At 47.4% G+C, this 22,927-nt stretch overlaps 1 protein-coding gene and 1 pseudogene across 4 annotated transcripts in view; both read left to right on the plus strand.

Moving 5' to 3' along the window:
* The window catches only part of CBFB (core-binding factor subunit beta), a 167,962-nt gene that overhangs the window by 140,062 nt on the left and 4,973 nt on the right, over window positions 1-22,927 (plus strand). The window lies entirely within an intron of this gene.
* LOC134971469 (5S ribosomal RNA) lies at window positions 9,399-9,517 on the plus strand (annotated as a pseudogene).

The following is a 22,927-nucleotide window of genomic DNA, read 5'->3' on the forward strand; positions in this document are numbered from 1 at the left end:
TTGCTTTATTAGTTTCAGGCACACTGTTTGACAACCAGTCTGCCTGTGTCGTGGGACTTAAGGGGGGGACCGAACCAACTTCCTAAGAGTTAATGGTTCGTAATCCCAGCTGATGGGACACTGAGTTCCTGAGGTGGTGTTTCTCAAACTCTCAGAGGGTGAGCCCATACTGGCAGCATGCCGCTACCCCTTAACAGATGCCGAAGACAGACGCAGTGCACAGTGTTACATCGGGACCCGGTTAGCGGGTCCCCGGTGCAAGATGGCGGCATAAAGGAACGGTGATCACCTGGCTTAGGGGCCGTGGTGCCCACCAGAAACACAGACTGGCAACATACTAAACAGGGGCTGCGGGCTCTTGGTTCACACTTTAATGGAGAAACACCAGTATAAAGAAAGTAAAGGGACCGCGCACCATTAAGAGGCTAAACGGCACCATTTCCTGCTGCTGCTGATAACAGGCTGCAAGCGGGGACAGCTCCTCCAAGACCCACTGAATCACCACTGTAACTGGTGCCAGGGGGTTATAGTGAAGGGGGGAGCTCATAAACAGCTGTGTACAAAATTACACATTAAGGACACCCAGCGGGGCGCTGCTCAGTCTGTGGTGTAGTGTGCTGGTTCCCATATCTCTCTGTGTCACTCCATTCAGGGTGGTCTGGGTTAGTGTGCATATATCACTAATACTGCTGTGTTTTTCATACTAATCTGTGTTATTTCTGCTCAAGCATGTCTGCAAATAAATCTGTGTGTATTTTATGCAAGGCTAGGTTTACACCTTCCTCACAGTGGTCTCTTATGTGTACCCAATGCTCAATTCCTTCACAAGTTAGTAATGTGCATGAACCTGAGTGGATGAAATCAATTAAGACTATGATTTCAAATATTTATAATTAATATTTATATTAATATAATATTATTTTCTCTGACGTCCTAGTGGATGCTGGGACTTCCGTAAGGACCATGGGGAATAGCGGCTCCGCAGGAGACTGGGCACAAAAAGTAAAAGCTTTAGACTAGCTGGTGTGCACTGGCTCCTCCCCCTATGACCCTCCTCCAAGCCTCAGTTAGATTTTTGTGCCCGAACGAGAAGGGTGCATGCTAGGTGGCTCTCCTGAGCTGCTTAGAAGTAAAAGTTTAAATAGGTTTTTTATTTTCAGTGAGTCCTGCTGGCAACAGGCTCACTGCATCGTGGGACTAAGGGGAGAAGAAGCGAACTCACCTGCGTGCAGAGTGGATTGGGCTTCTTGGCTACTGGACATTAGCTCCAGAGGGACGATCACAGGTTCAGCCTGGATGGGTCCCGGAGCCGCGCCGCCGGCCCCTTACAGAGCCAGAAGAGCGAAGAGGTCCGGAGAAATCGGCGGCAGAAGACGTTCCTGTCTTCAGATAAGGTAGCGCACAGCACTGCAGCTGTGCGCCATTGCTCTCAGCACACTTCACACTCCGGTCACTGAGGGTGCAGGGCGCTGGGGGGGGAGCGCTCTGAGACGCAATAAAACATGTTTAAACCTTATATGGCTAAAGAAATACATCGCATATAGCTCCTGGGCTATATGGATGCATTTCACCCCTGCCAGTTTTCCTAAAAAAAGCGGGAGAAAAGGCCGCCGTGAAGGGGGCGGAGCCTATCTCCTCAGCACACAAGCGCCATTTTCCCTCACAGTTCCGCTGGAAGGAAGGCTCCCAGACTCTCCCCTGCAGTCCTGCTACAGAATCAGGGTAAAACAAGAGAGGGGGGGCACTATTGGCAGCTAATATAAAACAGCAGCTATAAAGGGAGTAACACTTACATAAGGTTATCCCTGTATATATATAGCGCTCTGGTGTGTGCTGGCAAACTCTCCCTCTGTCTCCCCAAAGGGCTCGTGGGGTCCTGTCCTCTTTCAGAGCATTCCCTGTGTGTGTGCTGGGTGTCGGTACGATTGTGTCGACATGTATGAGGAGGAAAATGATGTGGAAGCAGAGCAATTGCCTGTGTTAGTGATGTCACCCCCTAGGGAGTCGACACCTGACTGGATGGTCGTATTTAAAGAATTACGTGACAGTGTCAGCACTTTGCAAAAAACTGTTGACGACATGAGACAGCCGGCAAATCAATTAGTGCCTGTTCAGGCGTCTCAGACACCGTCGGGGGCGCTAAAACGCCCGTTACCTCAGATGGTCGACACAGACCCAGACACGGATACTGAATCCAGTGTCGACGGTGAGGAGACAAACGTAATGTCCAGTAGGGCCACACGTTACATGATCACGGCAATGAAGGAGGCATTGAATATTTCTGACACTACAAGTACCACAAAAAAGGGTATTATGTGGGGTGTGAAAAAACTACCAGTAGTTTTTCCTGAATCAGATGAATTAAATGAGGTGTGTGATAAAGCGTGGTTTTCCCCCGATAAAAAACTGCTGATTTCTAATAAATTATTGGCACTATACCCTTTCCCGCCAGAGGTTAGGGCGCGTTGGGAAACACCCCCTAGGGTAGATAAGGCGCTCACACGCTTATCAAAACAAGTGGCGTTACCGTCTCCCGATACGGCCGCCCTTAAGGAACCAGCTGATAGAAGGCTGGAAAATATCCTAAAAGGTATATACACACATACTGGTGTTATACTGCGACCAGCAATCGCCTCAGCCTGGATGTGCAGTGCTGGAGTGGCTTGGTCGGATTCCCTGACTGAAAATATTGATACCCTGGATAGGGACAGTATATTATTAACTATAGAGCATTTAAAGGATGCATTACTATATATGCGAGATGCACAGAGGGATATTTGCACCCTGGCATCTAGAGTGAGTGCGATGTCCATTTCTGCCAGAAGAGCGTTATGGACGCGACAGTGGTCAGGTGATGCGGATTCCAAACGACATATGGAAGTATTGCCGTATAAAGGGGAGGAGTTATTTGGGGTCGGTCTATCGGACCTGGTGGCCACAGCAACGGCTGGAAAATCCACCTTTTTACCCCAGGTCACCTCTCAGCAGAAAAAGACAAAGTCTTTTCAAACTCAGTCCTTTCGTTCCCATAAGGGCAAGCGGGCAAAAGGCCACTCATTTCTGCCCCGGGGCAGAGGAAGGGGAAAAAGACTGCACCAGGCAGCCTCTTCCCAGGAGCAGAAGCCCTCCACCGCTTCTGCCAAGTCTTCAGCATGACGCTGGGGCCTTACAAGCGGACTCAGGCACGGTGGGGGGCCGTCTCAAGAATTTCAGCGCGCAGTGGGCTCACTCGCAAGTGGACCCCTGGATCCTGCAGGTAGTATCACAGGGGTACAAATTGGAATTCGAGACGTCTCCCCCTCGCCGGTTCCTGAAGTCTGCTCTACCAACGTCTCCCTCCCGACAGGGAGGCGGTAGTGGAAGCTATTCACAAGCTGTATTCCCAGCAGGTGATAATCAAGGTACCCCTCCTACAACAGGGAAAGGGGTATTATTCCACGCTGTTTGTGGTACCGAAGCCGGACGGCTCGGTGAGACCAATTTTAAATCTAAAATCCTTGAACGCTTACATAAAAAGGTTCAAATTCAAGATGGAGTCACTCAGAGCAGTGATAGCGAACCTGGAAGAAGGGGACTATATGGTGTCTCTGGACATCAAAGATGCTTATCTCCATGTCCCTATCTACCCTTCTCACCAAGGGTACCTCAGGTTTGTGGTACAAAACTGTCATTATCAGTTTCAGACGCTGCCGTTTGGATTGTCCACGGCACCACGGGTCTTTACCAAGGTAATGGCCGAAATGATGATTCTTCTTCGAAGAAAAGGCGTCTTAATTATCCCTTACTTGGACGATCTCCTGATAAGGGCAAGGTCCAGGGAACAGTTAGAGGTCGGAGTAGCACTATCTCAGGTAGTGCTACGTCAGCACGGGTGGATCCTAAATATCACAAAATCACAGCTGATTCCAACAACACGTCTACTGTTCCTGGGGATGATTCTGGACACAGTCCAGAAAAAGGTTTTTCTCCCGGAGGAGAAGGCCAGGGAGTTATCCGAGCTAGTCAGGAAACTCCTAAAACCAGGCCAAGTGTCAGTGCATCAATGCACGAGAGTCCTGGGAAAAATGGTGGCTTCTTACGAAGCGATTCCATTCGGAAGATTCCATGCAAGAACTTTTCAGTGGGATCTGCTGGACAAATGGTCCGGATCGCATCTTCAGATGCATCAGCGGATAACCCTATCTCCAAGGACAAGGGTGTCTCTCCTGTGGTGGTTACAGAGTGCTCATCTTCTAGAGGGCCGCAGATTCGGCATTCAGGATTGGATGCTGGTGACCACCGATGCCAGCCTGAGAGGCTGGGGAGCAGTCACACAGGGAAGAAATTTCCAGGGCTTGTGGTCAAGCATGGAAACGTCTCTTCACATAAATATTCTGGAACTAAGGGCCATTTACAATGCCCTAAGTCAAGCAAGGCCTCTGCTTCAGGGTCAGTCGGTATTGATCCAATCGGACAACATCACGGCAGTCGCCCACGTCAACAGACAGGGCGTCACAAGAAGCAGGAGGGCAATGGCAGAAGCTGCAAGGATTCTTTGCTGGGCGGAAAATCATGTGGTGGCACTGTCAGCAGTGTTCATTCCGGGAGTGGACAACTGGGAAGCAGACTTCCTCAGCAGACACGACCTCCACCCGGGGGAGTGGGGACTTCACCCAGAAGTCTTTCAAGTGATTGTAAACCGTTGGGAAAAACCAAAGGTGGACATGATGGCGTCCCGTCTCAACAAAAAAACTGGACAGATATTGCGCCAGGTCAAGGGACCCTCAGGCAATAGCGGTGGACGCTCTGGTAACACCGTGGGTGTACCAGTCGGTGTATGTGTTCCCTCCTCTGCCTCTCATTCCAAAAGTACTGAGAATCATAAGAAGGAGAGGAGTGAAGACTATACTCGTGGCTCCGGATTGGCCAAGAAGAACTTGGTACCCAGAACTGCAAGAGATGCTCACGGAGGACCCGTGGCCTCTACCTCTAAGAAAGGACCTGCTCCAGCAGGGACCTTGTCTGTTCCAAGACTTACCGCGGCTGCGTTTGACGGCATGGCGGTTGAACGCCGGATCCTGATGGAAAAAGGCATTCCAGATGAAGTCATCCCTACCCTGATCAAAGCCAGGAAGGATGTAACTGCGAAACGTTATCACCGCATTTGGCGAAAATATGTTTCCTGGTGTGAGGCTAAGAAGGCCCCCACAGAGGAATTTCAACTGGGTCGTTTCCTGCATTTCCTGCAAGCAGGACTGTCTATGGGCCTAAAATTAGGATCCATTAAGGTTCAAATTTCGGCCCTGTCGATCTTCTTCCAGAAAGAACTGGCTTCATTGCCTGAAGTTCAGACGTTTGTCAAGGGGGTACTGCATATACAACCTCCTTTTGTGCCACCAGTGGCACCTTGGGATCTCAATGTAGTTTTAGGGTTCCTAAAATCACATTGGTTTGAACCACTCACCACTGTGGAATTAAAATATCTCACATGGAAGGTGGTCATGCTGTTAGCTCTGGCGTCAGCCAGGCGTGTCTCAGAAATGGCGGCTTTGTCATATAAAAGCCCTTACCTAATTTTTCATTCAGACAGGGCAGAATTGAGGACTCGTCCTCAATTTCTCCCTAAGGTGGTTTCAGCGTTTCACATGAACCAACCTATTGTGGTGCCTGCGGCTACTAGGGACTTGGAGGACTCCAAGTTGTTGGACGTAGTCAGGGCCCTGAAAATATGTTTCCAGGACGGCTGGAGTCAGAAAATCTGACTCGCTGTTTATCCTGTATGCACCCAACAAGCTGGGTGCTCCTGCTTCTAAGCAGACGATTGCTCGCTGGATTTGTAGTACAATTCAGCTTGCACATTCTGTGGCAGGACTGCCACAGCCAAAATCTGTTAAAGCCCATTCCACAAGAAAAGTGGGCTCATCTTGGGCGGCTGCCCGAGGGGTCTCGGCTTTACAACTTTGCCGAGCAGCTACTTGGTCAGGGGCAAACACGTTTGCAAAATTTTACAAATTCGATACCCTGGCTGAGGAGGACCTGGAGTTCTCTCATTCGGTGCTGCAGAGTCATTTGCACTCTCCCGCCCGTTTGGGATCTTTGGTATAATCCCCATGGTCCTTACGGAAGTCCCAGCATCCACTAGGACGTCAGAGAAAATAAGAATTTACTTACCGATAATTCTATTTCTCATAGTCCGTAGTGGATGCTGGGCGCCCATCCCAAGTGCGGATTGTCTGCAATACTTGTATATAGTTATTGTTACAAAAAATCGGGTTGTTTATTGTTGTGAGCCATCTTTTCAGAGGCTCCTACGTTTATCATACTGTTAACTGGGTTCAGATCACAGGTTGTACAGTGTGATTGGTGTGGCTGGTATGAGTCTTACCCGGGATTCAAAATCCTTCCTTATTATGTACGCTCGTCCGGGCACAGTATCCTAACTGAGGCTTGGAGGAGGGTCATAGGGGGAGGAGCCAGTGCACACCAGCTAGTCTAAAGCTTTTACTTTTTGTGCCCAGTCTCCTGCGGAGCCGCTATTCCCCATGGTCCTTACGGAAGTCCCAGCATCCACTACGGACTATGAAAAATAGAATTATCGGTAAGTAAATTCTTCTTATTATTATTATTAATATATTTAATATATTAATTTAGAGTTTGCTACGGCTAAGCATGAAAGACAGACCCTGAAACAAACTATGGACACGTTCATGGTTGCTGCTGCAGACCACAGGCAGGCTCCCTAGCCCCCCGTTGGTCTCTCACAAACGCAGTCTCCCACAATTATTTGCTATCTGATTCTGAATTGCCAGAGTTGGACGGAGAGGCTGCGGTGGACGAGGATAATTCCCTGTCCATGGGTGTTGAGGCCCTCATTTATGCCATTAGAGAGATGCTCGATATCACTGATATGGAGGAAGATCAGGCAGAGGAATTGTATTTTAATGTGAAACCAAAGTCCTCTGCAACCTACCCGGTCTCTAAAGAATTAGATTCCCTGGCTAAAGCAGCATGGATAAACCCTGACAAAAAATGTATTACCCCTAAACGGGTATTAAATTCTTTCCCTTTCCCTACAGAGGATAGCAAAGTCTGGGAAACCCCACCGACAGTGGATACATCTGTACACAGGCTGTCACGTAAAATTGTTTTACCTGTTCCGGGGGCTGTTTCCCTGTATTAAAGACCCAGCTGATCGCAAAATTTAAACCATTCTTATGTCAATTTATTCTGCAGCAGGTGTAGCCCACTGCCCTACCATAGTATGCAGCTGGATTTCTAGAGCCATGGTAAAATGGTCTGATGATATTTTGAAAGGGTTGCTCACACTACCTCAGGAAGAGATAGTTATGTTACTACAACACATCCAAGATGCTGCAAACTTTGAGTGAGGCTGTTAAAGAACTTTGGGGTCTATTTACTAAGCCTTGGATGGAGATAAAGTACCAGCCAATCCGCTCCTAACTGACATGTCACAGGCTAGGTTTGAAAAATGACAGTTAGGAGACGATTGGCTGGTACTTTATCTCTGTGCATTTTATCTCCATCCACGGCTTAGTAAATAGACCCCTTAATATCATTAACGGCCGTCCTACTGCTATGGCAGTATGGGCTCATAGAGTCGTGGCTACGTCATTGGTAAGCAGATGCTGATTCCAAAGAGGGGTTGAAAACATTCCTCTACAGGTGATGCCTTGTTTGGGGAAGCGCTGAACAAGTGGATATCTCAGGCGACTGCAGGTAAATCTACATATCTGCCGTCTGCACAAGGTAGGGGTTTGGAGTCTGCACTAGATAGGATTGTTAAGAGCAAAGAAAATAAAAAACAATAGTGAATAATTGTTTGCTGTAACCAACATTGCACTACTACATTTGGATATTCTCAGGCGGTGCAGAGTATCTTGTCACAGTGAAACACTGGGCTGTTACAGATGTAACTATATAGATTGATATTGACATGGCTACTTTTTCTTTGGATACAACATTTGCTCAGTGAAGCTTCACAATATAACTCTGTAATTGACTGCAAAATGAAGGCAGTTGCTGACACTTCACAGAGCTCTATTAGTGTTAGTGTGTTAAAATCTTCCTGGATACTTTTTGAGGGTTTCAGGCTGTGCAGAGTATCTGGTCACAGTGAAACACTGGGCTGCTAGTCTAGTGATGAGCGGATTCGGTTTTACTCGGTTCTCAAAACCAAATCTTATTGGCTATCCAAAACACGTGACATCAGTGAGCCAATAAGATTCGGTTTTGAGAACCGAGTAAAACCGAATCCGTCATCACTAGCTGCTACAGATGTAACCACATAAATTGATATATCATATGGTTACTTTCTCTTTGGATACATTTGGTCAGTGAAGCTTTACTCGAGCTGACAACTTGAACGATGGAAATCTGTGTTCTATACATCACAGTTCTGTATCTAGTTGGCTAAATTACCAAGCAGTTGACATCGTATGTATTGTGACACTGCTGACTCTGTGTCAGCCTCCTGATATATTAAACTGTGCATTATACTACAATAAGATATCCTGACATTTAACATTCTGGGCTGACATATCCTGGATATAGTTGACACTTGGAACATCATTATAGTGTTGGCCTTATGTAATGTTTTGACATAATTTGATGTGTGCAACTGTGCAGGACATCGAGCCACAGAATCATACCGCTGCAGGTAACCTGACGCACCTTTCATTATTTTTAAGTTGTGCACAGCATTGTGCTACAAATCGGATTGTTACAAATACAACTGCTGTGATATTGCATAGCAGTGGACACTTTGTAGTGAGATAGTGTCGACCCTATACGGCTTCTTTAGATAAACTGGCTAGAGGCATGCAGTACTTAGTGTATCTCTGATATAACTAACACCCCAGGCATTGCAGTAAGGCTGACCTCGCGTAACTTTCTGACATATTCCTGATGCTTTAAATTGTGCAGAGCGCTGTGATATAGAAAAACGTCATTTTTATGAGATCTTTTGATGCACTTTTTGATGTTTTATGCTATGCAGAATACTGAGCTATACTAAAAAGAGATACTGGGAATGTAATTTTACAAATTGATATCATATGGTAACCTCCCCCTTTCCTTTGGACACAATAACTTGTCATTTAAACCTGATCTAGGCTGACAATTGTTTGATATCCTTGATTGATTTTTTCTTTCCGTATTAAACACCCTTCTTTCTTTGTCCCTTTTCGTGCACTCTCTCATCCGATCAGGGGGTTGCCCTCTGCAGTGCTGATTAGTAACAGAGGCTCCCATATGGACAGCAGAAGTGCATTACTTACCTTTTTCAGCAACTTGTACTATTATTCTATACCTTTCTCACTACCCAGCTATTTCTCTTTCTAATTACACTCTGTCATCCAATTTGGGTAAGGCAGAGCATCAAACCAAACTTCTCCCACAATTTCTACAGTCATACCACACTGGATATGCCTGAACCCATTTGATCTTGGAAGCCAAGCAGTGTTGGGCCAGATCAGTACCAGAAAGGGAAACCCTCTGGGAATATCTGGTACTGTAGTATCCGGGAAAAGTGACCCATACATATACCCAGGAAAGAAGTGTACTATACTTCCTTCACAACCAGATCATTGTGGCGTAGACGCTCTCTCTCATTGCCCATTCGATGGAAACAGATGGGCAAAAGCAGAAGTGACTGGTTCCTATTACTATTCCTTTCTATCTTGTGGACTATGGGTGTGGTATTACTGAATGGTTACTCAGTTGGTTACCCCATAAGAGAAAGTATGAACCATTGATTGCTGTTTAGTCACAAAGCCTGAATCTGTTATTTCTGCTGCGGGGTACACTGGGCTCCACAAGGATAGACATTGGGGGTGTAGAGTAGGATCTTGATCCGAGGCACCAGCAGGCTCAAAAGCTTTGACTGTTCCCAAGATGCATAGCGCCGCCTCCTCTATAACCCTGCCTCCCTGCACAGGAGCTCAGTTTTGTAGTTGGTGCTGCAGATAGCAGGCACTTAACAGAGGGGCTGCTCCTGGCAGCCCTAAGAAGAGCTTTTTTGTGGAAAAAAGTGAAGACTACAAGGGCTGCAGCAGAGTCTAAATGTCATGAGACATTCCCTGCTGCAGCTCCATCACTCCCCAGCAGCGCTGTACACTCCCGTGTCCTGGTTGCCAGGTAACTACAGCAGGAGGCTCCGGTTTTCTTCTTGTTAGACACACATGGCTGGGGCTCTCCAGGATCGCGTGGCCGCGCTTCGGGAGGTGGTAAGTGGGTCCCGTTCGCGGGACACGCGCTTTATTGCGATCCAGCGCTGCCGGTGGGAGGCGGGCCGCGCGCGCTGGCGTGGACACTGTGACAGTACAGGCGACCCCACTAGGCCACCAGGGCGCGGGCAACAGGTCGGTTTCTCCTATAAACCGTTTTTATATATACCCATAGTACCGGTGGTTATGTCCAGCAGGGGGGATAGGGCTTGGACCTGTAGCCCCTCCCCCAGCCCCAGGGCGCCATTTACAGTAAATGTTCCCACCCTGGAGCTGCATATCTCTCTCTCTCCCTCATTCCCAGTCAGTGTTTGGGCGCCATTTTTCTCAGCTACACTGTTCCTGGGACTGCTTGGGCAAATCCTCCTTTGTAAAGCCGCCTGACAGTCATCGCTATGCCTTTACAAGACACTTAAGTATTCTACATGTCGTTTAGACAGTGATAGTTAAGAAAGATTGCATTTAGTCAGGGTTTTTTTGGTACAATTACCCTGTGATATACATCCAGTCTTTACTGTGCAGTGTTATATCTATTGATTACATAGCTATATATAAGCTAGTCCAGTGCAGTATTATTGCTTGTCATAACGTCTACATTGTACAAACTGTGACTATTTGTGTGTGCATTGGCCTGCTGGGTGACTTCCATTTTGTGTCTCTCACTCAGCTTGTATCCCTATATTCTATAACCTGTGGGGCTAGGTGCGTCAGGTTTATTATAATATAGGTTATTCACAAGATATACTTTTATTATATTTTTCTCTGTGATCTTAGTCACCGTACCTCTCCTGAATCCCTGTTTGTGCTGACTACACTGTGCAGGGGTTTGGGTCAGGTATTGTGCTGCTGACAAATTGTACTGTGTTACCTTCTACTGCAATTTATAACATGTCTGCTTATGAGGGTAATGGTTCTGGGGCTGAACACATTGGGAGTTGTGCTGAAGCCGCAGATACCTTTGAGGAAAATATAGCAGCCGAGGGCTTTGGTTCTGGGGGTTCCTTGCCCCCCAGTGGGACTGTGGCAACGGGGGTCCAGAATGACCCGCCGTGGGCTACTTTCTCCACACTACTGACTACGCTAGTTACTAAACTAACGCCCCCTATGGGACCTCCTATGCCGGTACAACCGTATGGTCCCCGCGGTTAATCCGCCGTGGGCAGATAACTTGTCCGCTCAGTTAAAGAAATTGAACCAGTCACTGACTACGAAAAGGTCTGACCCTCGCTCGCTTAAGACCAAGGGGTCCAAATACTGGGAAATGTGCAGCATGCATTGGCGCTCAAACCGTAAGATGAATCCCTTGTATTGATGAGGGATGAACGGAATGAAACCATGTGTTTTTACAGGATACAGTGCATTTATTTACACTAACAAACACACCAACATGAATATACAAAAAAATATACAGGTTAAAAAACAGAAATAAGCAGCATTTGGATAGAGGACTGACTGGACAAAGGAGCGGTGATACTACTGGAAGGACCCATGTGCTGATTCATGCTCTATGCGGTGGTGCCGGGCTATTTCAGCTCTGGACCCTAACTGCTTACTCTAAGCTAGCCCACCGCAGGGACACCAGATGGTGAGGGATTGATTGTTTACCTACTGCACAGTCACTTTAAACCAGTCACTGCCTCCAAGTCCACTTTTGTTTTATTTCTGTTTTTTAACCTGTATATTTTATTGTATATTCATGTTGGTGTGTTTGTTCGTGTAAATAAATGCACTGTATCCTGTAAAAACACATGGTTTCATTCCATTCATCCCTCATCAATACAAGGGATTCATCTTACGGTTTGAGCGCCAATGCATGCTGCACATTTTCCCAGTATTTGAACTCCTAGGGATTTATGTGTTTGTCCCTCCCGGTGTAGTAGCAAGGCTACTCAGTCTGTTTTTATTGCGCATTCACTGTCTGTGTACACCCTTTTTGTGTCTTTTTAAGACCGAGGGGTCCTCTAAGCGAGCCATTACTTCCTCACAATCCACTGCTGTCACTGACACTTCGTCTGATGAAGATGGCGTTTACACTGACCCTACAGATTCGGACACTGATAATACTGATGGGGATGGTAGTTCACAGGTGGATGTTCCTGATCTATTGGAGGCTATTAAGTTGATTCTACAAATTACGGATGATCCCGAGCCATCCGTTCCTCCTAAGAAGCCAGGTAGATTCAAGCGTCAGAAAATGGTTAAACAAGTTTTACCTCATTCTGATCACCTGGTTGATATACGTCAGGAATCCTGGGAAAATCCAGGTAAGAAGTTTGTGCCTTACAAGAAGCTGCTTGCTTGCTATCCCCTCGCTCCAGAGCTGTCTAAAAATTTGGAGACACCCCCTCCAGTGGACTCGCGTGTGGCAAGGATGGTGGTTTCCTCAGCTCTACCTGTCACTACCGTCACGTCTCTGAAAGAGCCTACGGATAAACGTGAGAAGGGTTGTCTGAAAGCGATTTACACCCTCACGGGTGCTGCGCAAAGGCCCACTATTGCAGCGACATGGGCTGCAGAAGCTATTGAAGCGTGGGCCCAAGAGTTGGAAGCTGAAATCTCTTCTGACCATGCTAGACAAAGTTTGTCATATATTGTCACAGCTTCTCACTATATTAAAGAGGCGGCTTCTGATGCCGGTGTTTTGGCAGCCAAGGCTTCTACTTCGTCAGTTCTGGCTCGCCGGATATTGTGGCTGAGATCCTGGTCTGTGGATCTGGATTCTAGAAAAACCCTGGAGGTACTCCCTTTTAAGGGAGATATCCTGTTCGGTGAGTACTTAAATAAGATAGTGGCTGATTTGGCTACTGCCAAAACAGCCTGTCTGCCAAGTACTGCTCCCTTCTGTGCCGAAGACTAAAAGTACTTCCTTTCATCCTTCAGGTAAAGCAAAAGGTAAGGCGTACCACAAACAGGCCCGCACTTCCAAACCTGGTAAGCCAAAGCCCAAGAGAGCCTGGGCTGCCCATCAGCCAGCTTCCAAGACCGATAAGCCTGCCGCATGACGGGGTGGGCCTCCCCCTGGGGGACCGGCTTCTGGGATATACCCAGGAATGGTTGAAGACCACTTCAGATGCCTGGGTACAGGAAGTCGTCACTCGAGTGTACGCCATAGCCTTCAAAAACCGCCCCCCTCATCGATTTTGCCTAACAGACGTCCCGGTGGTACAGACCCTCCTGGACACAGGAGTGGTAGTACAGGTGCCTCTTGCTCAGAGGGGCCAGGGGTACTATTCTCCGCTGTTTCTAGTCCCGAAACCAAATGGGTCCTCCCGGCTCATTCTCAACCTCAAGGCGTTGAACAAGTTTGTGAGAATCTCTAAGTTCCGTATGGAAACCCTTCGCTCTATTGTTCTGGCCTTGGAACCTGGGGATTATATGGTCTCCCTGGATATACAGGATGCTTACCTGCATATTCCTATAGCAGTGTCGCATCAGCAATACCTGAGGTTTGCGGTTGGCAACCTCCATTACCAGTTTCGGGTGTTACCTTTTGGTTTAACCACGGCTCCGTGAATCTTCATCAGAGTTATGGCGGTGATGACGGCGGTACTCCGCCGTCAAGGGGTCAGGATCCTACTGTATCTGGACGACTTGTTGATCCTGGCAAATTCCCCAGAAGTTCTCCTACGTCACCTAGATCTGACTGTCCGGTTTCTGCAAGCCCACGGGTGGCTCATCAACTGGAAGTAATCCTCTCTGGTCCCTGCTCAGAGCATGGTGCACCTGGGAGCGCAATTGAACACTCACAACTAGAGGTTGTTCTTGTCTCAGGAGAAAGTCCTGAAGCTTCAGGACAGGATCCGTTGCTTCCTCTCTCGTCCGCGAGTGTCGATACATTCAGCGATGCAGGTGCTGGGCCTCATGGTATCAGCGTTCGGTGGAGTGTGCTCAATTTCATTCTCGCCCCCTCCAGAGGCTGATTCTGGCCAAGTGGGACGGCCTGCCTCACCGGATCAGATCTCACATGATCTCATTGACTCCGGAGGTCCGCCTGTCACTGACCTGGTGGCTCCAGGACCAACGCTTGTGCAGGGGTCATCCCTTCTGGATATCCCACTGGGTCCTGTTGATGACTGATGCCAGCCTACGGGGTTGGGGAGCGGTGTTAAAGCAACACTCCCTTCAGGGTCGGTGGTCCAAGGAGAAGTCTCGCCTTCCGATCAACATTCTGGAATTGCGGGCGGTCTTCAACTCATTGAACCTGGCCTTCCGATCAACATTCTGGAATTGCGGGCGGTCTTTAACTCATTGAACCTGGCCCAGCATTTAATACAGAACCGTCCTGTTCGAGTACAGTCGGACAACTCCACCACAGTGGCTTACATAAATCATCAAGGCGACACTCGAAGCCGCTTGGTAATGAAGGAAGTCTCACGGATTCTTCAATGGGCGGAACGCCATCTACCGGCCATATCTGCAATATTCATTCCGGGAGTTTTGAATTGGGAAGCAGACTTTCTCAGTCATCAGGACGTACACGCCGGCGAGTGGGGCCTCCCTCCAGAAGTATTTCAACTCCTTGTGGAAAGGTGGGGCCTTCCAGACGTGGATCTGATGGCGTCTCAAAACAATCACAAGGTCCCAGTTTTCGGAGCAAGGACAAGGGATCCTCAAGCAGCATTCGTGGATGCGCTGGTTGTGCCATGGAAGTTTCTGCTGCCGTACGTGTTCCCTCCGGTGTCACTCCTGCCCAGGGTAATTCGGAAGTTCAAGCAGGAAGGAGGAATCCTGCTTCTCATAGCTCCAGCGTGGCCCAGACGGCATTGGTTCTCAGACCTGCAGGGCCTCTCGTCAGAGCGTCCAATTCTACTTCCACAACGCCCAGACCTCCTCGTTCAGGGCCCATGTGTCTACCAGGACCTGGCCCGGCTGTCTTTGACGGCGTGGCTCTTGAAGCTTCCGTCTTGAGGGCTAAAGGGTTTTCTGAGGCGGTCATTCAAACTATGTTGTGGGCCCGGAAACCGGCTTCTGCTCGGATTTACCATAGGGTCTGGCATTCTTACTTTGGTGCGCATCTAACAATTATGACGCTTCCAAGTTTAGTACAGCCAATCTTTTTGGTTTTCTTCAGCAGGGCCTAGACTTAGGCCTGCGTCTGGCCTCCCTCAAGGTTCATATTTCTGCCTTGTCGGTGTGGTTTCAGAGAAAAATTGCGACCTTACCTGATGATCATACATTTACTCAGGGTGTGTTGCGTATCCAACCTCCATATGTCCCGCCTGTGGCTCCTTGGGACTTGTCGGTGGTTTTGGAGGCGTAACAAGAGTCTCCGTTTGAACCTCTTGGTTCGGCTGATCTTAAGTGGCTTTCCCTTAAGGTGGTGTTTCTGCTGGCTATTGCCTCTGCTAGAAGAGTGTCGGATTTGGGTGCCTTATCTTGTAGTTCCCCATATCTGATTTTTCACCATGATCGGGCGGTTCTTAGGACTCGTCCCGGATATTTACCTAAGGTGGTTTCTTCGTTCCATCTTAATCAGGAGATAGTGGTTCCTTGTCTCTCCTGACTTGTCTTCCAAAGAGCGGTCTTTGGATGTGGTACGGGCTCTCCGTATCTATGTGAAGAAAACTGCCTCTATTAGGAAATCTGATTTTCTCTTTGTTCTGTTTGGTTTTCACAAACGTGGCTGGCCTGCTCACAAGCAGACTTTGGCCAGATGGATTAGAATGGTGATTGCACATGCTTATGTGAAGGCTGGTCTGCCAGCTCCTGCTCTCATTACGGCCCATTCTACTCGGTCTGTTGGACCTTCTTGGGAGGCCCACCGTGGCGCAACCCTTGAACAATTGTGCAAGGCGGCTAGGTTGTCTTCTGTGAACACGTTCATAAGGTTCTATGCCTTTGATTCTGCAGCTTCCCAGGATGCTTCCTTTGGACGCCGGGTTCTTGTGCCCACTACAGTGCGTCCACTCCCATAAGGAACTGCTTTAGGACATACCCAATGTCTATCCTTGTGGAGCCCAGTGTACTCCAGCAGAAAACGAGATTTATGGCAAGAACTTACCGTTGTTAAATCTCTTTCTGAGAGGTACACTGGGCTCCACAAGGCGCCCACCCTGACGCACTTAGCTTCTTCGGGTTTGTATGGCATTAGCCGCTGACACTTCTCCTGTCGTGAGAATGTGGTGTATGTGGCTACTAACTGTTGTCGTCGCTTTTCCTGCTACTGCATTGGGCTGGTTAACTAAAAACTGAGCTCCTGTGCAGGGAGGTGGGGTTATAGAGGAGGCAGCGCTATGCATCTTGGGAACAGTCAAAGCTTTTGAGCCTGTTGGTGCCTCGGATCAAGATCCTATTCTACACCCCCAATGTCTATCCTTGTGGAGCCCAGTGTACCTTGCAGAAAGAGATTTAACAACGGTAAGTTCTTACCATACATCTCGTTTTTCCGTTTCTTTCCAATATGCACTTAAATATCTTCATTTGAGATAATAGGAACTGAAAAATAGAAATTTTCGCTCTAACAAATGTCTTTTATTGTTATTGCTTACACTCGATATTGACAGTGCCCACTTGGACACTAGACAATTAGATTAAAAAGAAGTGAGCAACTGATTTAGTGAATTTATTTAATATGTGTTTAAGTCATTGACAATTTTAATTGTTATTTTCGTCTGTATATTCTCAATAAAAGTTAAGTTTTAACGAATATAGTTTCACTTATCTACCAACATGATATCTACCATATAACGAACTTATATACTTACTTTATTGTATAAAAAGTGTGCCCCAGAGAGACTAAACAATCTTCTTGCATCTCTGCAAAACCCTACAAAATATCTGCCGTCTGCTCCGCCACCTGCTAGACGTCGCTATCCTGGGCCCACGCTGCAGTCCTTTCGTGTGGCCAGATTTAGAGGCAGGCAGAGCCAGAGGTGCCTCCAATGTAGCTAAAGGAACAGTAGCAGCTGCTAGTAAGTCCTGTAAACTAGCGGCTGCTGGGACTTCGGACCAGGACTCAGGATCCTCCTCCACGAAGCAGTCCGTGTGATCGCCTTCAACACTTCGCCCACATATGCGCAAAGTCCTGCCGGGATCCTTGGGTGAGGGACCTCATATCTCAAGGATACCGGCTGGAATTCCAGGAACTCCCTCCTCTCAGATTCTTCAGGTCATGCTTACCAGCTTCACCGAAAGCAAGGGTTTCCTTACAACAGGCAGTGCATAAACTGCTTTCTACAGGAGTTACTGATCCAGTGCCTCCTCAGATGCACACAAAGCGGTTTTACTCAAGTCTCTTTGTGATTCAGAAGCCGGACGGCTCGGTACGGTCTATCTTGAACCTCAGATCTCTGAACCCGTATCTTCGGGTGTTCAAATTCAAGATGGAATCCCTAAAGGGCCCTATACACCCCTTAAGAGCAGTGATAGCGAATCTGGAGGAGGGGGAGTTTCTGGTGTCACTGTACATAAAGGACGCATACCTGCATATCCCAATTTGGCCCCCTCACCAAGCGTTCCTTAGGTTCGTGATTCTGGACCAACATTTTCAGTTTCAAGCCTTACACTTCGGTCTTTCGACAGCCCCAAGGGTTTTCACAAGGGTCATGGCGGAAATTATGCTACAGCTGTGCATGACGGGTGTCCAAATAATTCCATACCTGGATGATCTCCTGATAAAGGCTGCACAGTATCAACATGACTACCTGTGTGCTTACGTATCATGGATACTCAATTTCTAGAAATCTCACTTGGAACAGTCTCAGAGAATTCAGTTCCTGGGGATGATCCTGGATACGGTGTCTCAGAAGGTTTACCTTCCTATGGACAAGGCCTCGACTATTCAGTCTATGGTCCGGTCGGTGCTGAAACCTCGCAGGGTCTCAATTCACCTTTGCATCTGCTTGCTAGGCGAGATGGTGGCCTCCTACGAGGTGATACAGTATGGCAGGTTCCATGCGCAACCGTTTCAGCTGGATTTGTTGGACAAATGGTCGGGATCTCACCTGCACATGCATCAGCATATAACCCATTTCACCAAAAGCACGGATATCCCTGCTATGGTGGCTACAGGCTCCCCATATGGTGGAGGGTCGGAGTTTCAACACCCAGTCATGGACGCTGTTGACAACAGATGCCAGCCTCCCGGGTTGGGGGACTGTGACTCAAGGGGCACAGTTCCGGGGAACGTGGTCCTTTCAGGAACCTGCTCTTCCGATCAACATCCTGGAACTCAGGGCAATTTACAATGCTCTAATACAGGTCTCATCCCTCCTTCGCAATCAGGCCATCCAGGTGCAGTCGACAACGCCACGGCGGTAGCGTACATCAACCGACAGGGAGGAACCAGAAGCAGGGCCGCAATGCGGGAGGTATCAAGAATACTTCTCTGGGCGGAAGCCAATGCAAAGGCCATCTCCGCAGTGTACATTCCAGGAGTGGACAACTGGGAAGCGGACTTCCTAAGCAGGCACGACCTCCATCCGGGGAAATGGGGCCTCCACCCTAAGGTGTTTAAACTACTTGTTCACTGGTGGGGCTGTCCACAGATAGACTGATGGCTTCTCGTCTCAACAAGAAGCTCTGTCGTTACTTCTCCAGAACGAGGGACCCGGAGGCGGTTGACGCCCTGACGCCACCATAGACTTACCAGTTCGTTTACCGGTTTCCTCCAATTCCTCTGATCCCAAGGGTTCTCAAAAGACTCAAAAAGGGAAGAGTTCAGGCAATTCTTATTGCTCCAGATTGGCCTCGACGGCCTGGTATGCGCGCCTCATGACTCTGGCCTCTGCCGCCTCTCAAGGACCTTCTTCAGCAAGGACCGTTTTTCTATCCAGACTTACAGCGGCTACGTTTGATGGCCTGGAAGTTGAGAGGAAAATTTTAACCAGGAAGGGTCTTCCCTCAAAGGTGGTTTCCACTATGGTTCAGGCCCGTAAGGGGGTTGCCTCCAAACATTACCACCGTATTTGGAAGAAATATTTTTTTTGGCGACAATGTTCTCCTGTGGAATTTCGTCTGGGCCTATTTCTACTGTTCCTGCAAGCAGGAGTGGATAAGGGCCTACGATTAGGCTCCATCAAGGTTCAGATTTCGGCTCACTCCATCTTCTTCCAGAAACAACTGGTGGTACTTCCTGAAGTACTGACCTTTCTTAAGGGGGTGTTGCACATTCAACTACCCATTGTCCTCCCACGGCTCCGTGGGACCTAAATGTGGTGTTGACCTTTCTCCAGTCGGATTGGTTTGAACCCTTGCATAGGGTTGACTTAAAATACTGACATGGAAGACTGTTATGTTACTGGCCTTGGCTTCGGCTTGGCGGACTGAATTGGGGGCCTTTTCCTGTAAGAGCCAGTACTTTGTGTTTCATGAGGATAGGGCGGAGCTCAGAACTCACCCACAGTTTTTGCCGAAAGTGGTGTCGGCCTTTCATGTAAATCAACCAATTGTGGTTCCAGTCTTATCCGACACTTCAGTTGCTCCAAAGTACCTGGATGTTGTAAGGGCTTTGAGGATTTACATCAAAAGGAGGGCTCATCACAGGAAGTCTCTCTTTTCGTCCTTTATGATGCTAAGAAAATTGGTCGTCCTGCCTCCAAGCAGTCCATTGCTCTTTGGCTCAAATTGACTATCCAACAAGCCTATACTTCAGCTGCTCTGCCGCTGCCGAGTTCAGTTCAGGCCCACTCCACAAGGTCCGTGGGTTCTTCCTGGGCGACTTGGCATTACAGTTGTGCTGTGCAGCAACTTGGTCTGGTGTGAACACCTTTGTTAAATTCTACAGGTTTGACACCTTGGCCAAAGATGACCTTCAGTTTGGTCAGGCGGTTTTGCAGGGGTCTCCGCACTCTCCCACCTGTTCTGGGAGCTTTGGGAAGTCCCCATGGTAATATACTATTCTTCAATATCCACTAGGACGAAAGAAAAAATAGGAATTCAGTACCTACCGGTAATTCCTTTTCTCGTAGTCCATAGTGGCTACTGGGCGCCCGCCTCAGTGATTCATTTTCCTGCTTACCTGGTTGTAAGTATTTTTTGGGTTGGGTTGCTGTTGCTTCTCTGTTCCTTGTTTGGTTAGCATTGCTATCCTTCTATAGTTGGCGTTGCTTTATGTGTTATATCCTTCTCTCTAAGTATGTCCGTCTCCTCGGGCACAGTTTCCTAGACTTAGTCTGCTAGGAGGGGCATAGAGGGGAGAAGCTAGCACACACTATTCATTTCTTAAAGTGCCAGGCTCCAGTGGACCCGATCTATACCCCATGGTAATATACTATTCCCCAGTATCCACTACGGACTGCGAGAAAAGGAATTACCGGTAGGTACTAAATTCCTATTTTTAACACTAAGTAATGGCTTTTTCTGGCCACTGTTCCATAAAGCCCAGCTCTATTGAGTGTACGGCTTATTTTGGTCACATGCGCAGATACACCAGTCTCTGCTGTGGAACTCTGCAGCTCGTTCAGGGTTACCTTTGGTCTCTGTGCTGCCTCTCTGATTAATGCCCTCCTTGCCTGGTCTGTGAGTTTTGGTGGCTGGCCCTCTCTTGGGAGGATTGTTGTGGTACCATGTTCTTTCCATTTGAAGATTATGGATTTGATGGTGCTCTGGGGGGATCATCAGAGATTTGGATATTTTTTTATAACCCAACCCTGACTTATACTTCTCAACAACTTTGTCCCTGCCTTGTTTGGAGAGCTCCTTGGTCTTAATGGTGTGATGCCTCTTGCTTAGTGGTGTTGCAGCCTCTGGGGCCTTTCAGAAAAGGTGTGTTTATACGGGATAAGTCAACAGTCATTAGGTCGACCACTAAAGGTCGACATGCATTAGGTAGACATGGTCATTAGGTCGACATAAGTTTTTCAAATTATTATTATTTTTTTGGACTTTTCCATCTTGACGATCCATGTGGACAACGATTGGAATGGTAACCTGTGCCGAGCGAAGCCGCGAGCCATGCGAGGGGACACGGTGCACTAATTCGGGTTCCCCGTCACTTAACGAAGAAAGCTACACCAAAAAAACGCCAAAAACTCATGTCGCCCTTTTCACCTGTCGACCTAATTCCCACGTCGACCTAGTGCGTGTCGACCTAATGACTGTCAACCTAAGTTGAGTTGACCCAACGACCGATACCCGTTTATACTGACAGATCACGTGACACTTAGATTGCACCCCGATGAACTTCATTTCACTAATTATGTGACTTCTGAAGGTAATTGGTTGCACCAGAACTTTTGAGGGGTTTCATAACAAAGGGGGTAAATACATATGGACGTGCAAAATTTCTAATTTTTATTTCTAAAAATTATTTTTTATATACATTTTTCTCATTTCACGTCACCAACTTAGACTATTTTGTGCATATCCATCACATAAAATTCAGATAATAAATACAGGTTGAGTATCCCTTATCCAAAATGCTTGGGACCAGAGGTATTTTGGATATGGGATTTTTCCGTATTTTGGAATAATTGCATACCATAATGAGATATCATGGTGATGGGACCTAAATCTAAGCACAGAAGGCATTTATGTTTGATATACATCTTATACACACAGCCTGAAGGTCAATTTTAGCCAATATTTTTTATAAAATGTGCATTAAACAAAGTGTGTGTACATTCACACAATTCATTTATGTTTCATATACACCTTATACACACAGCCTGAAGGTCATTTAATACAATATTTTTAATAACTTTGTGTATTAAACAAAGTTTGTGTACATTGAGCCATCAAAAAACAAAGGTTTCACTATCTCACTGTCACTCAAAAAAGTCAGTATTTCGGAATATTCCGTATTTCTGAATATTTGGATATGGGATACTCAACCTGTGTGTATATGTATATATGTGTGTATGTATATATATATATATATATATATATATATAGACAGACAGTCCCGGCACTCTTTTGGCAAAGTATAGTTACTGCGGTGCCTTCCCAGAGGGGTTACCTCATGCAGTTATGTAGGAAATGAAGGTGGCACTCACGCAGATTCTTGCAAAAGTAAAAATAGTCAGTTTTAATTCACCGACATGTTTCGGGGACTTGCCCCGTCCTCAGGGCATTAACAACCCAAACTGACAACAAGACATACATTTATACCACCACAGAACTAACAATCATGTGCAGATCAATCTCACCTGCTCCCCGCCGCCACGTGAAGCGTCCGGACGCCCTGCAGTCTTTCCGCGTCGCCCTCCTCTGACGTCATCCAGCCGTGCCTAGTCCGTCTCCATGGAGACGCGTCAAGCGCTTGCTGGGCATCAGGGGGAGTTCCGACGGTCCCATACTGCTGACCCGTGACATCAGGCAGCGCGGAGCCCGGCTGACATCTAAAAGAAAAGATAATAATAAACACAAAATACAATACAAATGTGCAAAAAATACATTAAAACATAACAAGCATGGTGTCTAGTATTACCCTGATCTCTAGAACTTTAGATCTATCCCTAACAACTCGTAATACAGTCACTACAACAGGAATGTTTTTATATTAATATATTACCCTAGCTGATAGAGGGAAACAGTTAACTGGTAATCAGCTATCAAAACAGACTATGACACAGTTTGATAATGTGGTTATCTAACCCCCCTGAGGGAAAACCGTCCCAGATATATGTCCAAACAAAGTTACAGGAAACATTGTAAACCTAGATTTTCGTTGAGGCCTCGAGGGGAAAGAGTCCCCAATTTAAAAATCCACCTAGATTCTCGTTGTAAGAGTATCTTGTCCCTGTTACCCCCCCTAAGGGTTTTTG

The sequence above is a fragment of the Pseudophryne corroboree genome, chromosome 11 (assembly GCF_028390025.1).
Source record: "Pseudophryne corroboree isolate aPseCor3 chromosome 11, aPseCor3.hap2, whole genome shotgun sequence".
Classification (NCBI taxonomy): Eukaryota; Metazoa; Chordata; class Amphibia; order Anura; family Myobatrachidae; genus Pseudophryne; species Pseudophryne corroboree.